Here is a 17,376-nt window from a genome sequence, read left to right as displayed (position 1 = left end):
CTTCAGTTCATTATTAGAAACTTCTCGTAAAAAGAAAGCCACGCAATTGAAAAGCATCTTATAAATTAATGAAGCGAAATCTGTTTTACAAACTGGCTAAAATATCATAACTGGATGTCATAAATCAATATGCAAGAAAACAAAACCTGTAATGATTACAACATACATTATTTAGACATTATTATCCCAATAAAATATCACAAGGTTTGGCCAGCTTAGGAGATTTAGGCTAGTCTAAAATCCACGTATTAATCTATAAATACAAAACAATTATCAAAGTAATTTTTTTAAAACACTACAGTTAATTGATATTAATAAAACTAATTATAAAATAAAAACAAGTAAGGATACTGTAATAGCTCCTATAACCCTTTCAGTTGAGTAATACATAAAATTTGAACATTTAAGTGCTCGTACTGTGGCATAAAAATAATAATTCGATAATTTTCCTTCACTGTGTACTTCAAAGAAATGATTACACCAAAAACAATGCTTAGATTATTTAATATTTAAAAAAAACAAAACAACAAAGGCTCAAATATTCCTGAAGATCTTTTAAACAGAACTATGAGTTATTATGTCGAAAAATGCTGACAATAAAGGCTAGTTAGATATTTTGTGAAGAAAATAATAATACACAAAAAAAGCTTTAAAGAATCTAGCGAAGGAAGTTCGATTTTTCCCCTCTTTTTTCTTGGCATGTTTTCAACTTGTTGTTTAGTTTGTTGGTAATTGGCAACATACTTCTGGATTGTTCGATCTCACTATTTACTTTTTCCTCAGAAGAAGACAGACTCGAAACCGTTGACCTAGTCATTATATTATAGTGTTTCAGCTACTGAATCCTGTAAACAAGTATTCCAATGTAATACTTTCACTGCGATATTCTCTTCTGACAATATAACAGATTGCTTTCCTCATTGTACGCAAACCCTTTTGTCAAAGTCAGCTGACTGAAGGAGAATCATCATTCATATTTCCCATTAGAGTGTGCTGTGAAAGTTTCTACAGAATCACAAGAGAAACGAAATAAATGTTGAGATTATAATAATTTTTGATAAGTATTAAAAATGTGTTGACGTTAAGTTAATTTTAAGTAAATCTAATGACGTTCACTATGATTCAGTCCGTAGTAAAGGAAACAACATACCATAAAAAATATTTTGCTCTTGTAAAGTGCAATTATATAATAACTATGTTAGTAAATTTTAGAAATTTAATATTTGTGGTATATATTTTTAAGTATAAAATAAATTAGTTTTCAATTTGAAACTAAACTTTGAAAACTATTTCCAGTTTTATTTTTAATGGAAAGTAATTTGTATGGAAACGGTATATAAAAACACAAAATGGTATATAAAGTTGATAATGGATCTATTTGTTACAGAAGACAAGAACAGATAAAATAACAATACAATATAGTGGTATAGTAACAAAACATATATTTTATTAATATTAATAGCAGAAGATATAAATGAAAATTACAGATAACAATGAACGACGCAGTTTCATATCACTCTCCTATTACAATAGAAACGACTTGTATATCAATAGCTATGCTTAATAATGTATTTGCAGGTTTGATCTAGTAATTAATATTTCAAAGCCGCTTTTACATTAAGCTAATTGCTCTCCTTTTTTAGAGATTATGCCAAATGTTGCAGGCTTATTCAATTTCATTCAAACTCTAGTTTCTTTACTTTATAAAAAAAAAGTAAGAAAAACCTGACAACTATCAGGAAGCACGTAAAACACCTTGGAAAATTGTTATGCCGTGTAAATTATCTTTATTATTAAAACGAGAAGAATATAAATGTAACGGCGTTGATATTTAACAACAAATTAATTTTGGATTTCTTCAGTATTTTTTCATGTCGAGAATGAATAAGTATTCTGAACGTATGTGCCACTAAACATATATTTGAATACACGTAACAAATTTATTGGAAAAATAACTTACAAATTGAAAACATATACATTCTTAAGTATTTCAGTGATGTTGGTAAATGTATAGGAGATGTAAAATGCACTAATGAGGCAAAACATCATAATAATATTATCAGAAATGCTAAAAAATATAGGAGCAGAGAAACTAAGTTTTGTAGTATTGTGAAAGTGTAAAAGCATTTTGTACTGATGGAATAAACTAAACAATAGACAACATTTTAGCAAAAACTATTAATATACTTATACATTAACTAAAATTCTAACATTTCAATCTATAAAATACCAATATTTCCAAACACATGTATATATATATATAAGTTCCTGCACTATTTTGTTAATTAGTGAGATGTTTTGAATAGTAATGTTGGTAAAATTACAATTAGCATCCACTAGGGTTATAACATATACAAAATGTAATCTACAGTCTGTGACGGAGAACATATAAAACTTGTGTAAATGGACATTAGCTGACAAAACGCATTGGCTTGTCGAAATAGATCATATTGAGAATTTTTGATTAACATTGTAAAGGGATGCAGAGAAAAGAAGAAACACATTTAAAAATACTACTGTTTGCAAAACCTTTATTCATGTATGAACAAAAATATGATTTTAACTCTGAGTTGTCTTGGGGCTTTAGATTGTTCATTATAGAGCTTATCCCTAGGGCCACAAGGAAACATTTTTTGTTTAAAACCTCATTGATGAACTCCTAAAGAATAAAATTCTTAGCTATCTATATAGCTGACGAATCACGCTAATGTATCACGTTTGAATAATTCGATGCGTCAGCAATGTTGCAAAAATATTATCTGTTTTTTTATTTGAAATGTTATGCGTTAGCATTAGCAAAATAACAATATTATTGTTTACACAAGTAGACAGATAAGAACTTAGAAAATTTCAGTTAATTATATAATGTAGTGAGAGGAGATGGAAACAAAAAAAAGAGTTATAATGAAAATGACATATGTGGAGAAATTTAATATATGTAAAGGTTAATTAATTAATCATTGATTTTAGATAATGTTTCTGAAAAAATTCTGGAAATGTGACATCTACTGGAATATAGATAATATAAAATTATCCAGTTTTGTAGGTTACGCAGGTCTGATCATTTAAACTCCATAAAAGCTATTTTATTTTTAATATCAAATCTTACATAATTCAGCTACGCAGATTTTGGAAACAATATTTATTTTTTTTTAATCCTGGAAGGATGTTTTAAAATTCTGGAAGAAAAAAAACTCTTATTTAGATTAAATAATTATTTTTTTTACCACAATGAACATTATTTATTACTATGTTTGGGTTCTGATCAATAAGACTCTTACGTTGCGGTTCGTCAAGAGAAATCTATAGATAATGGTTGTCAACATTTTAAGTATAACTAAACGTGACCCAATTTCAATGAAAATGATTAATTTAGGTAAAAGTACATATGCCGTTTCGTGAAAATTTTAGAATATAGAACATGTAAAAATATCAAGATGATAAAACCATCGTGGTTCTGTTATTAACAGAAACAAATCTGTTTAAACTTCAATAAACACAAGAAAGTCTTTAATGAAAAAACATTCCTGTTACAGACACATTTTTTGACGAATATGTTCAAATGTAAGTCCAAGAATCCTAGTGACGGAGAGAAATATTATGCCCTTTTTAAAAAGAGACGAAATGAATCAAGGTCTCTCGACTGATTGAAGAATTACATGAACTATCTTGAAACTACATTTTTGTGACTAAGTTTCTTCCACTGTTATTACAGATTTTTATTTGGAAATAAAGATTAATATATGTCGGGATAAAATATCGATACTACATTTGAATAATTCGTTGTACAGCAATGTTGCAAGAATATAATTTATTTTTTGTTTCAAATAATAAATGTTATGCGTTAGCAGTAGCAAAACAATAACACTATTTTCTATAGAATTAGACAGATAAGAACTCAGAAAATGTATTTAATTCAATAATGCTGTAAAAGGAGGTGAAAAAGAAAAGAATTATAATGTTATTTGTTATTTAGATAAGACTTAAAAACTGTTGATCAAGAACTGATGATTGTTTCTAGAAGGCATCAGAAAAGATTCTCATCAAAGTTTAGTTATAAACTTGAGGAACAATCGATTCTCATGGGAAGCTCAACTAGAATTAGGGTTACTAGATACATCCTAAAATACATTCAAGAAAAGATGTTGTAGTGTTTCAAAATTTTAAAATAATATTTTATATTAATCTGAAATAAATAATTAATAGTTCTTTCGGGTTAAAGAACTTACAATGAGATATGATGTACAAGATTATTTACGAACGCAATCTTCAGGTACATAGTTCTCCAATCTTTCTATGCACAAACAACATATTGTGAGAATGAAGTTTTTATTACGTTCACTGGTGTTTCAATATAAGAATACATTAAAATGTTCAATTATCAGGGAATAAAATATTTTACTGGTTAACCGTTTTACATTCACAGCTTTTTTTTCTTTTAAGAATCTAAACATTTTCACTGAGCTCAAGTTTATTAAAACCAACAATAAAGAATGTAAAAATTTCAAACCATGTATACCACATCGTATGATCTTTAATAAAATGTTAAGTAGAAAAAAATTAAGTAGTAAACCGAAGAATAGCTAGCTACCTAGTACTTTGAGGTAAGTAATAACGAACAATAAAATACAGATTAGAGGACGTCTCAATATCAACTAAATGTTTACATTTCAGAATAATTATTTGCATTTACCGTGATGCATAAGTTATTGTACTACAGTAATTTTAGAGTTGTAAAATAATATATGTTAATGAATGAACAAATAAATATCCATATATATAATGACAGCATGTGGTATGAAATACCAACAATGTTTCTCATAAAACTCTCAGAAACGAAAAAAATATAGAAAGGTTCAGTTATAACAGAGAATGTTGGAAAAATTATACAGACAGCTATTTTAATTCCCACTAATACTAGTTTGTTTAATTCCAATGCATTTCAGTTATTTGGTTTTTCAGTCTAATGATCACTGAATATTATTTGAATACTCCTATTGAAATAAATTAAATCTTTTGATTTATCAGGTTTGCTAAGAACATTTTCAGTTATTACGTTAGATTGGTCAAGTTGTATCTAAACCACTATTTGATTTTTCACACATCTTGACATTCGAGCATTATACTACATTTTTATCTGATTTGTTTTCGGTGACGCACATTAAAGGTTAAAACGCCCATAACAATTTTTATTCAAGCTACACGCAAAAAAATGTAAATTCGTTCCTGATGTGATCTGAGAGTTTAAGAGTTCAATGTCCAGTTTGGTTTGATTGCATGTTATATGGAAGACTAATTTCTGCTTTCGTTATCAGAGTCGTCATTATATTCTAAACTAGATTTTAAGATACACAATTTTGCATAGTCGAAGAACGAGCTTTAGTCTATCTGCTTTATTAGTTGTTTTTTATCCAAATTATTTCATCTTGACGTAGTTCATTAACATTTAGACACGAGTGACTGCTGTTCTAATACCCATTGCGACAAATTCATTTTGAACAAAAAATGTTTCCACGAAACTTCAAACTATTGTCTAAAAGGGTAAATAAGGAGTATATTATTTTCTCTCCATTTAATAAAATTTTAATATTTCCAGAAAATAACGTTATACTATCTACACCTTTAAGCCTATTTAAGCAGTAGATAAAACGAACAGAAACATCCACAAAATAAGTTAAAATAGCTTTTCAATCGGTAAAAATTTAAAAGCAGTTATTTTCCCTTTCATAAAAGAAGTATAAATATATTTAAAAAATACGATTACCTTTTATGTAATCAGAACTTAACAACAAAGTGAAGATGTGAAATGATCACACACAAAAAACAGCAAATAATTTGAATGAAATATTGTAAAACTAGATATAAAGAGTTGAGAGAAGAATTACAAACGGAAAAAATTAAATAAAAATCTAAGGTTAATAAAAAACAATGTGAAACCACATTTTAGATACATAATCAATATTTGCTATTTAGATTAGACTTTAAAAAATAGTTGGCAAAGAACTGATAATTGTTTCTAAAAAACGTCAGAAAAAGTTCTCCTCAAAGTGAGGTTATAAACTTGAGGAATAATCGATTTTCATGGGAAACTAAACTAGAATTAAGGTTACTAGATGCAGCCAGAAATATATGCGAGAAAAGACGTTATAGTATTTCACATGCTTAAAATATTATTTTGTATTAATCTGAAACAAATAATTAATAGTTCTTCAAAGGTAAAGCATTTACAATGAGATACTACTTAAAATTCTTATAATTAACATTATAATGTTAATGGTTGAAGAAGAAATAACTTATTCTAAATGAAAAGCAGATTCGATAAGTAAAAAAATGGGTTGTAAAAACTATAATTTTTGTACATTGAAATTCTGGGAATTGTAAAAAGCGTTTATTTTTAAAACTGAATGATTACAAAACTGTAGATTTAAAATATGAATTTAGTCATGCAATTAAACTTAATTATTGAAGTATGGAGATATGATGAAATAATTATATGTCACTATACTACCACAACCTGACACGTTATAAAAGTTTAAATTAAGTACATTCACCTTTACAATAAGTGCCTCCCAGTGATACAGCGGTATTTTTGCATACTCAAACTGCTAAAAACCGGGCTTTTATACCCGCGGCTGGCAGAATACAGATAGCCCATTGTGTGGCTTTGTGCTTATTTCTAAACAAACAAACAAAACAATTAAAATAAGTAGTAAAATAAAATTATTGTATAAATAATACTGAATGTTAGAAAACATGAAAATTTTACATTTGAAAGAACAAAAACATAAACATTTTAACTTTTATGTCTGTTGATGTGAGAGGTACTTTGCTTTTTTAAGTATTTTATCAATTCTATCAAAGAAAATGAAACGAGAATTGTACAGTTTTTAGTAGAACATTTGCCTGGATTATCTAACCAAAATTGAGTAATCCAAGACCCTAAAGAAGTAATAAAGTAAACTTTGGAATGTAAATGATGAACACATTACATAATTCCCACTTAGATAATCTAGCCAGATAAAGTATTTTAGTAATTCAAGGCTCTAAAGGAGTAATAAAGTAGGCTTGTGAACGTAAGCGATGAATCACAGCAGATAATTTTTAATAAAGAGAAGCTCAAGACATTTCTAGCTTGATTGCTTGCTTAATACATTTTTTTTAAAAATAAAATATAGAAATATAACTCACCAGAGGACATAAATATTAAATACATGTTAACATTATGTTTGAGGTTGCAGGATCGAAGTAGAAATTAATTTGGTAATTTTCCTTGAAAAAAAAAAAGGTAATGACATCTGAAAAACATGTTCCACGATATGACGAAAGAACAGGGTTTATTCTTTTGAATAATGTCGTAAAAATAACATTTATTTTCAACCTTTCTTCATAAGCCAAATTATGGATTCTAAACTTTTGATTATTGTATTGAAATTGTTATTCACTAAACATCATTCAGTACTATCCCTTTAATGAAACATTGATTGTAGTATAGCTTGTGTTAGAAGAACAGGGTGCATTTAATGTAAGCCATTATGATATCAGATGCGGGGTAGCAAATCAAATAAACCTCTATGTATATATACAATAGAGTTGTTCGTCTATCCGCCTGGTGTCAATTGCTTGGTGAATCTACTTGGATTCTTTTATTAAAATATAGTGATGTTAGTCCATAACAGAAGAATCTAAGTAGATCCACCTCCATGCCATAAATGAGGATTCCACATTTCTGCTGCACTAAGTTTCTGCGCTACGACTTAATATATCAGAAGTGCAGTACGCGCTTCATTTATAGTGTTACAATATAAGTCCGACATTACTGGGCACTTTTGTAACAAAATAATACTAGAGGAATAAATGAACAAATAAAGAAAGAGTTTTGTGACATTAAAATGGTATCATCTAAATAACAAATACTAAAGTTAAGAGACAATACCCATGTTTAGCCAATCAGTACTTTCGGATAAATGTTTTGTTTATTGATGAATAACAACGTAATTAAAACAACAACAACAAAAACGTATTATCTTTAAGATAAGATGCTTGTTATTATGTTGGTTAAAACCTAGATGGTTATATTTTTATATGCTAGGAAAAACTAATGTCTTGATAAGTAGTAAAGATGTTAAAAAACTAAAGGAATATCAGTGATGTTCATACAAATGTTTTTAAAACCATGAAAAAGTTGATTATTTCTAAGAAAACCAGAGCATACAAGAACATGACTACCCTTATTATGTGCATTATTTGTTAATTTTTTCGTTTGTCTTAAACTAACAACATTCTTGTTTGAAGTTACGCACAAAGCTACATAATTGGCTACCTGTACTCTGCCCACCAAGTATATTAAAACCCGCTTTCTAGCGTTGTAAGTGTACATACATACCGCTTAATCAGTTTGGGCCTGTTTTTATAACATAATTTTCGTTCTTTATCGCCCTTCAATAACACAGAGGCAAGTTTGCAGGTTTATTGCGCTAAAATTATATCTAAAGTGATGGGCAAAGCACAGACAGTTCACTGTGTGGGTTTTTTTGATTAACAATAATCAAAACACTCTTTAACTTATATAATTTCCGATGATGATTTTATTTGTTTCTTATTTCTTGGTAAGATTGTAATTTGGGTTTGGGAAGTAACACTTGTTCGTTAATGCTTAAACCAACATTTCGTTATTCACAAGCGACATAATTAAAAGTCCACATATCTCTTTTGTTTACTGAATATCAGCGACTAAGCACTCTTTAAATGTAATGTTTATTTTTTTCTTATTCAAGCCAATTTGGCAAAGTAAACGATTTAAAAATTTTAATTTATTTAATTGTTATTTTAAAGATATTAAATAATTTTCTCAACTGTAAATACACGTTTATATATATATATATTTGTAATGGTGAGCTATATTCAAAAGATTTGCGATTTCTCTAAATTTTATGATAAATGACAATTTAAGATATTTCTGTATTACGTTTGATTTAAAGTATATCCTAACTACTGTATTCTGTTTTTATATACATTCATGTTTTTAATTAATCAAGATAACCAAAGTAGACGTTTTGTTCTTATGTTGTTCACGTGTTTTTTACTGCTTTTATCTACTTCAAATGTTTTTATGTTTTGTTTCATTTTATTTATTTTGTGACAAAGCCCGGTTTCTGCAATGAAAACGATATTAAGTTCTGAGAAAGGTTGTTTCTGTTGTTTTATTGCAAAGCTATCTGCACTCTGCCCACCGCGGAGAATTGAACTCCAGATTAAATTGAGTATCATCAGTCCTAAAACTTACCCCCAGTGGCTCAGTGGAAAATCTGAGGGTTCGCATTGCTAAAACTCGGATATGGATACACGTGTTAAGCACAGCACAGATAGCCTATTGTGTAGTTTGTACTTAACAAGAAACAAATGTTCTAAACTTCATGGTACTCTCAGAAAGTTTGTTTGTTTTGAATTTCTCGCAAACTACATGAGGTCTATATGCGCTAGCCGTCCCTAATTTAGCAGTGTAAGACTAGAGGGAAGGCAGCTAATCATCACCACCTAGCTTTAACTCTTGGGCGACTCTTTTACCAACGAATAGTGGGATTGGCGGTTATATTATAACGTTCTCACGGCTAAAGTGGCAAGCATGTTTGATGTGACGGAGATTTAAATCCGCGATCCTCAGATTACGAGTCGGGCTAACTAACCAACTGGCTCTGCTGGGCCGCTCTAAAAAAGGAATGAAAAGGTTATACTGAAGAGATAAAAATATTTAATTGTTTACAATTTCAGATAATTGGCTATATTAACATTTATATTTAAACTACAAAGCCCTACTTTATTTACTTGTTGTTAGCTCGTATTACATTTGCTGGAGTCAGAACAGGAATTTGTGGCTTGAGTAAATATGTTTACGGTATCTCTGGCCTTGAATGATTTACTTTATTTAGTATTCTTATATGTAATCTTAGATTTCCCAATTTTTTATTTATCTTATTTATCCAGTCTTAAGCTTCTTTGTTTACTTTTTACTTAATGCTCTGTTGTAAAACAATAATAATCTTTGGATTGGTATCATGCAGATTGAATGGCTATTTCTCTTGATATAATTGTCACAAAGTCATCTTTGACGGTGGTACTGTATGATGTACTGTGATCAACATAACACGTTATGTACATGCTTGAAATATATATACTTACTATATTTATACCCTGTAGCTATATAGGGAGTCTGTAAACACTGAATTGGAGGGAATATTGAACTATACTGGACTGGATTTTGTAACCACATAAGTTTTATACATGCGCGCGTGTGTGTATATATATATATATATATACTCAATGCTAGTATGAGAAAATGCTCTCTTGTTTTTGTTTTTTGAAATTCGCACAAAGCTACTCGAGGGCTATCAATGCTAGCCGTCCATAATTTAGCAGTGTAAGACTAGAGGGAAGGCAGCTAGTCATCACCACCCACCGCCAAATCTTGGGCTACTCTTTTACCAACGAATAATGGGATTGACCGTCACATTATAACGCTCCCACGGCTGAAAGAGTGAGCATGTTTGGCGCGAAGGGAATGCAAACCCGCGACCCTCAGATTACGAGTCGCACGCCTTAACACGCTTGGCCATGCCGGGCCCATGAGAAAATGTGTCCAATGTAACAGCATATTTATTAAAATAAACATTTTAAATATTTTTTATTTCCCATTTTTATTCGCTGCTGGTAAGGCCAACTTGTTAGATTTCTTTTTTGAGTGACATTTTGTACATTCTACAAGGCTTAAAACGTGTTAATTAATATTTGAGAATTGATTATATTAATATACTTCTCCCGTCCATTTTTAGTGGAGTTTGAATCGTGACACTTCTACGACTTTCTTACTCTAAGTTACAGTTATAGTCTCTGCTACGTACTTTATCTGAAACTAATTATTTTCTAAATAATATACGATGTTTGCTTGCACCATTTTTATAACACCTTATAGTTAGCTTCAACAATGACAGCTTTATATGAAGTATCTATAAAATTTGCTTCAAATAAACCTTCGTATCTTTTAAAGTAATTATTCTATGAATATGTGTAATAGGATTTAATATGATGTGTATATTTTTATTTCCTCATTTCATATATAATATAGGGTTTGGTTCTCTTAAGACAACGACTATATAGTGTACAAATCATCGAGTATCCACAAGTTACAGTCATTTGTCATTGAATGTTCATCTGCTATTGGTTGGTAATCTCTGTTTCAACCTCCACTTATGTAAGAAAGTTCGCTTCAAGGGGCAATAATTACATCACTTACACTACAATTATGATGTTTTAGTTTATGAAAAATATAGAAGTAAATTAATGTATCCTACACAATGATAATCTGTTTAGTAATATTGCCTAAACATGACTATAATACTCGTGCCCGTTTTTGTTGTAGGCTAGCGGAACAACAATAATAAAAACAAAAAGAAGAACAAATTGGCGATCCATATTATTAATAATAGAAAAGCTCATACTGAGTTAATTCACTTTGATTGTAATTGAGATAGGGGAACGGAAGTAAAATATGATTTATAACGCCCCCAGTGCTGAAAGGGTGAACATGTTTGGGGCGACAGAGCATAGAAACCGGGAAAATGCTATTATGAGTCGAACGCCTTAACCCACCTGCCCATGCCGGATCTAACTGATTAGACACATTAAATAAGTGAAAATTACATATAGTACAATGTTAGATATCGTTTCTCATATTTTCTTCTTTTGTCCCCCAAGTTGTTTACCAGTAATTCTGATGGCTTACGACGCTAGAAGTCAGGTTTCGACACCTGTGGTGAGCAGAACATAGATAGCTAATTGTATAACTTTTTGCTTAACCACAACTAGTCCTCTATCTTTTGTTAGTAAATCCCTATTTACATCATGAGATGCTAATTGCATACCTTGCTTTGTGTAAGGTAAACATTGATTTATTGAACTGATTATGCATTTTTACATTTACATTCAAAGCCAAAAGTCTATGAAAAATGGAAACGTGCTTTATTTCAGAGTGTTTTTTTTTATTCTCCTTTTCGAATAACAATACAAAAAAAAATTCCCACGTACGTACACAGATTTACAGTAAGCAAACGCTGGATAATGCTAACTAAATGGTTGTGAAAATGGAAATGTGCCTATTTCAGGAGCTTTTTGATCTTCCTTCTCCTGCAAAAATCTCAAAGGAAGAAGCTCATATATACCGTTAGGCAGTTTCTAGTTACCATAGAAAAATTAGCTAATTGTTCTAGTCAGTTCTCGATGTTTGATAGTAACAGATACAGACACAGATGTTTGAAATAACAATCACTTAAATATTAAGTAAATAAAAATATATATAATTCACTAATGGAACATTATTTCCTTTACTTCCTATGACAGGTGTATGATTGACTCAATCTTGATATAATACTTGTCTATAACAAATAATTATGATCATTTTAAACTAACTGGAAATAGCGAAAAGTGACTGAAAAAAGTGATGAGTGGAGCGAACAATTAAGGAAACTTATTTTCAAGTTTCAGGTTACTCAGGTACGTTTTGTATTATGATAGTCCTAAGGAATTGTATTTTGTAAAATTTTCAAAGTTTTGATGCATTTTATCCTTGAATTTAGTGCTAAGAGTATTAGTCCTTAAGAGTATTAAAAATAACGTGTCTCTTTTTATGATACGCATGAAAAAAAACATTAATGACGACTATAGCGAAATGATTTAACGTGCTATAAAACATATCAAATGAACAAGAAAACTTCAAAAAATAAGAAAATATAAAAGTAAAACTGAAAGTTTAGTAAATTATAGTGTTCAGTGTTTCTGTGACACATTCTCTTCTAAGTTTCTTGAACTTATCCTTTTAAAGTTAAGGCGATTAAGGCGTTATACATGACAGGTTAAGTAGAATAAGTGGAGACGGAAGAGAGTAAAGTATATTACGGAATACAACCAATAGAATGGTGATTTATGTGAGTGTTTTGGAAGCTAATCTTACTTATATAATAGACTAAATAGTAATTACTTAGAGTAATTAATTATAGCCACAAAGGGTCAAAGGTAACATTAAAGGAATCACAACACAGGAGGCAAAGTATTTTTTTTTTTTAAGTTTTGTGTAATTACTCATAGGATGATCACTAAAAAAATCTCAATTTAAATTTCTGAATGTTTATGCGCCAAAGAAGAACTTGGAATATGAGAGAAGAAATGTGAATGTTTAACTTCATGTTCCATAGCAAGTAGTATTAGTAGAAGTACAGATTTTTTCAAGGGATGTTTGGAGACTGTAATTGGGAATTTCAGACTGAGTTGGAGAGTTTGAAAACCTAAAAGAAATTTGCGTGAACTAAATAGTTGTTTTGGATTGAAAGGTTTGGGTTCAATGAGAAAGTAGAGAGTGGATTAAGACTGGCAAAAGCTGAGGGAGGTTATTTTTAATGATAGAGGGAAAAACAACCGTGAAACTATTAATAGCCTGTTTTAAGTTAAATGTCCATCTGGAAGGTTTTATTGGACATGATGAGAAATAGATAACTTAGAGGAAGTATTACCAACATGAAGAGACTGCGTACAGAGCTATGACAACGTTTCTTAACAGATAACTTAGAGAAAGTATTACCAACATGAAGAGACTGCGTACAGAACTATGAATTATAAATTTGCGGGGACGTCTTTGAGATTTGGCCTAAAAGAAAAAAACGAAACGACCTGTCTAGATAACAGTATTGAGAGTAACTGCAGTTTTAGGAAAAACAGACACTGGCTTTAAATAATGTATATGACAATTATATTCCTGAACTGTCAAGGGAAAAGATGAATTTCCAAAATTGAGTTTTTTGTATAGTAATATGATAGTCAAGTCAGGCTTAAAGAAATGTCGGAGAGTCCCTCTATGAAGCTTGTAACTTCCAATATAGCTCTATGGACAATAAAATAACGAACGTGAAGAACTAAGTAATCATTATTTCTGCTTATCTTGTTGTGGGTCTAATGTGAATTTTCTGCTTAGTTCTTTTATTTTAAGATAAACTATAAACAAAATAGCTTTTTATTGTACATCAAAAAGGAGCGATTTTTTGTTTTAGTAGAAGACAGTTTTTTACTTAAAAAATCTAGACTAAGATATTGATAAGTACTACGTTTAATTACATAACTGTTTTACATTAGTTATCAATTTAGCTAAATCCAGGTATTTTACTACCCATGGATTTATAGTGTGTTCAACGCTGAATCTTAGTCTGTTGAAAATAAACGGCTAAAGGATAAACTTTTTAGATTATTTAAACATTAACAGTTACGTTAGTTGATCTTAACCCATATGCTTAATTTCTACCTCATAAACAAACTCGTATTAGTTAATACAAGAAACAAACGAAAACGAGGGATTAGTTTGATTTGAATTTCGCCCAAAGTTACACGAGGGTTATCTGCGCTACCCGTCCCTAATTTAGAAATGTAAGACTAGATGGAAGGCAGCTAGTCATCCCCATCCATCGTCAACTCTTGAGCTACTATTTTACCAACGAATAGTGGGATTGCCCGTCACATTATAAAGTCCCCACGGCTGAAAGGACGAGCATGTTTCATGTGACGGGGATTCGAACCTGAAACCCTAGGATTACGAGTCGAGTGCCTTAACCACCTGGCCATGCCGGGCCCAAACTAAGGAAAACGTATATCATATCTGCTACATATGATAACAATTTAAAAATCTTTCAAAATGCATAGTTAGTTCTACAGTAACTTTATGTGACTGTTATATCATAATACTGATTCTCTTGAAATAAGAATATTTAGGCTGAAAGTAGTGAAAACGATGTACAGAAAAATAAACATTACCACAATAAATGGTCCCTATGTTTATTGTCACATTTGATAAATATTTAACAAATATCAATTTGAATTTATTTTAGTTATTCATGAACTACATAGAACATTCAGTAATGTGTCTATAGTAACGCATATCATACCTGAGAACATTTTATGACACCCAACTATAAAATAAAAATTTCTGAAACAATATTTTCGTATTTTATGTGACGTCATGAAACTTACATACATATATTTATTGTGAAATAATACAGAACTTTAAACTTCAATGAATACTAAAACTTTAATGCACTCTTAGCTTGTTATAATCATTATTTTTGTTGGTGGTGAAGGTACCACATTTCTCAGCTTACAATTTGTTCATATTGAACAAAATATTGCCGTTATGTGCCATTTGATATTTGTGACATGCCACTACATGTCTGTCTTGATGATATCAGGAGAACATTCTGTGTCAGTGAACTCACACAATTGGTTGCCATTATGTGTATGTCTATAATTGAAGTATAGAGTGATCTGAAATGGTATTATCTCACATGTAACGTTTCAAGATTTTACATATATTACTCAATATGAATTTTACAACTGGCTGTGCATTACGTTAGCGTAATAATGTTGTTTTAGCGCAAGGCTACACAATGAGCTAGTTACCATCTATTCATCGCTGAAAATCGAACCTTGGAATTTACTCTGTAAGTCAGTAATCTTAATGATGAGGGGAGGGAATTTTGATAGTGTATGAAATATTAGAAGTTTAAAGTTACATGAGTGAAAATGATGCTTTATAGTTATGTTGGTTTGTACTATAATTATAACGAGTTATATCGATTGACTGAAATCATTTGTGGTCAAACGTGACCAGATGCTGCGATCAAAAGAATAAGACACTGGCAATTAAGTGACAAATGGTCAAGAAAGTGATCACGTGTATATTGTGATACTTCTTATTAACATTGAAATTATACGCAATTCTAGTACATTTTCTTTTCTTTCTGACAAAAAGTTATTGGATAAATCACGTTAAAACCTATCATAAGAAGTCGGTATAAAATATCTAAAAGATGAAAGGTACAATAAAGCTGTAAAAAAAAGAAACAAAGTGTTAGACAATGCACATCTTAGTAAATAGCTGAAATCATAACATAGTACTAACTGTAATAAATTTGTTGAATTATACTGGTCTCATTACTTCAGAGATACACTCCAGGTCAGTTCGCACCTATTATTATATAAAAGCCATCGATAAAATAATTTTTAATTGTAGCAAAACTATAGGTAACATAACGAATGATAAACCACAAATAATTATATCTTAACAAATATAAAAGCCTGTAAAAAGTTATGGGAGACCATTATTGAATAATTAACGAAAATTATAAAATTAAACTAAAACGAATTTTTCTCTATCTCCAAAAATTCAACCACTTTTCAAGAATGCCTCCTAGTATCACAACGGTATGTCTGCAGACTAACAATGCTAGAAACCGAGTTTCGATACACGTTGTGAGCCGAGAATTGATAGTCCGTTGTGTAACATTGTGCTTACCTACAAAAAACAAAACAGTAAATTTTCACTTATTTCATTAATCTCGAAGTGTTCTTTAACCAATATACTTTCAGTAAAAACTACGCAAAAAAATGAAATGTTATCGTGAGTACCATGAAAGAGACTTAAATAGCACTCTTGAGTCTTTTCTTTGTATTCCCTTTCAGGAAGAAGAAAACACAGTGCGGACATTTCGATACGTATTAACAACTATTTCGACTGCATAAGGGGTAAAAGATATTTGATAATAATAAACGTTCATTCTTCTTTGTGTTTCAAGACCAGTTAGGTAATATACGTGTTTCAATTCCAAAGGAACATTTCAAATACTGATACTATAATGTTAATAAAAGTAGGCCTATTTGTAGTCTAATTTAAGCATTAAGCTTAATACATAAATATAACATAAGGCTTAGCTGCAACACTACGTAAATTTTATTTTGCTTTTGACTGCGACTCAATGCCATAAAACTTCTGAATTAAACTATTTTGTTGTTATGTCAACGAAGTTATCAAAAACAGGAATAAATTTTAAACCTTTCTAACAAATCAACATGAATATTGAGCATTCAGCATTAGTACCATAGATGGGCTAAGAATATAACGAGATAATTTTGTTGCTAATCGATATTGTATAATGTTTAGTATTACTTAAAAAATAAAAGGAACGTGAAAGTGACCTCGACAGGGTTACAAAGGAAACAAGCCTCCATAGTTAGTAATAATTTTAAGCTCAGTAGTACTGAACAGCAGAAATCAACAAACATTCCAAATAATGCATACTCCGAATTCTTAAGCGTAAAACCGATAACGATATATTATGGACATGTATACATATGCAGGTATAATATAAACGGTAAACATATTATGCACGCATTAAATATTTATTCAACTGAATTTATTTCAATGGATAGCACTACGAGGTCTGTTCAAAAAATACGCGGACTGTTTGAATTGCGCTGCTCCAGTTGGTTCCAGTGGAATCCGCTTGGTGT

The 17,376-nt window shown here is 30.2% G+C and overlaps 1 long non-coding RNA gene across 1 annotated transcript; it reads right to left on the bottom strand.

Moving 5' to 3' along the window:
• Positions 1-487: 487 nt before the first annotated feature.
• LOC143254628 (uncharacterized) lies at positions 488-6,659 on the bottom strand. The gene is made up of 2 exons (XR_013030287.1): positions 6,552-6,659; positions 488-1,005 (listed from the first exon to the last, which is right to left on the bottom strand). It is a non-coding gene; the product is annotated as an uncharacterized LOC143254628 (long non-coding RNA).
• Positions 6,660-17,376: the final 10,717 nt, after the last annotated feature.

This window comes from Tachypleus tridentatus, chromosome 6, assembly GCF_004210375.1.
Source record: "Tachypleus tridentatus isolate NWPU-2018 chromosome 6, ASM421037v1, whole genome shotgun sequence".
Classification (NCBI taxonomy): domain Eukaryota; kingdom Metazoa; phylum Arthropoda; class Merostomata; order Xiphosura; family Limulidae; genus Tachypleus; species Tachypleus tridentatus.
Note: the sequence above shows the minus strand (reverse complement) of the source record. Positions and strands in the feature narration are given on the sequence as shown.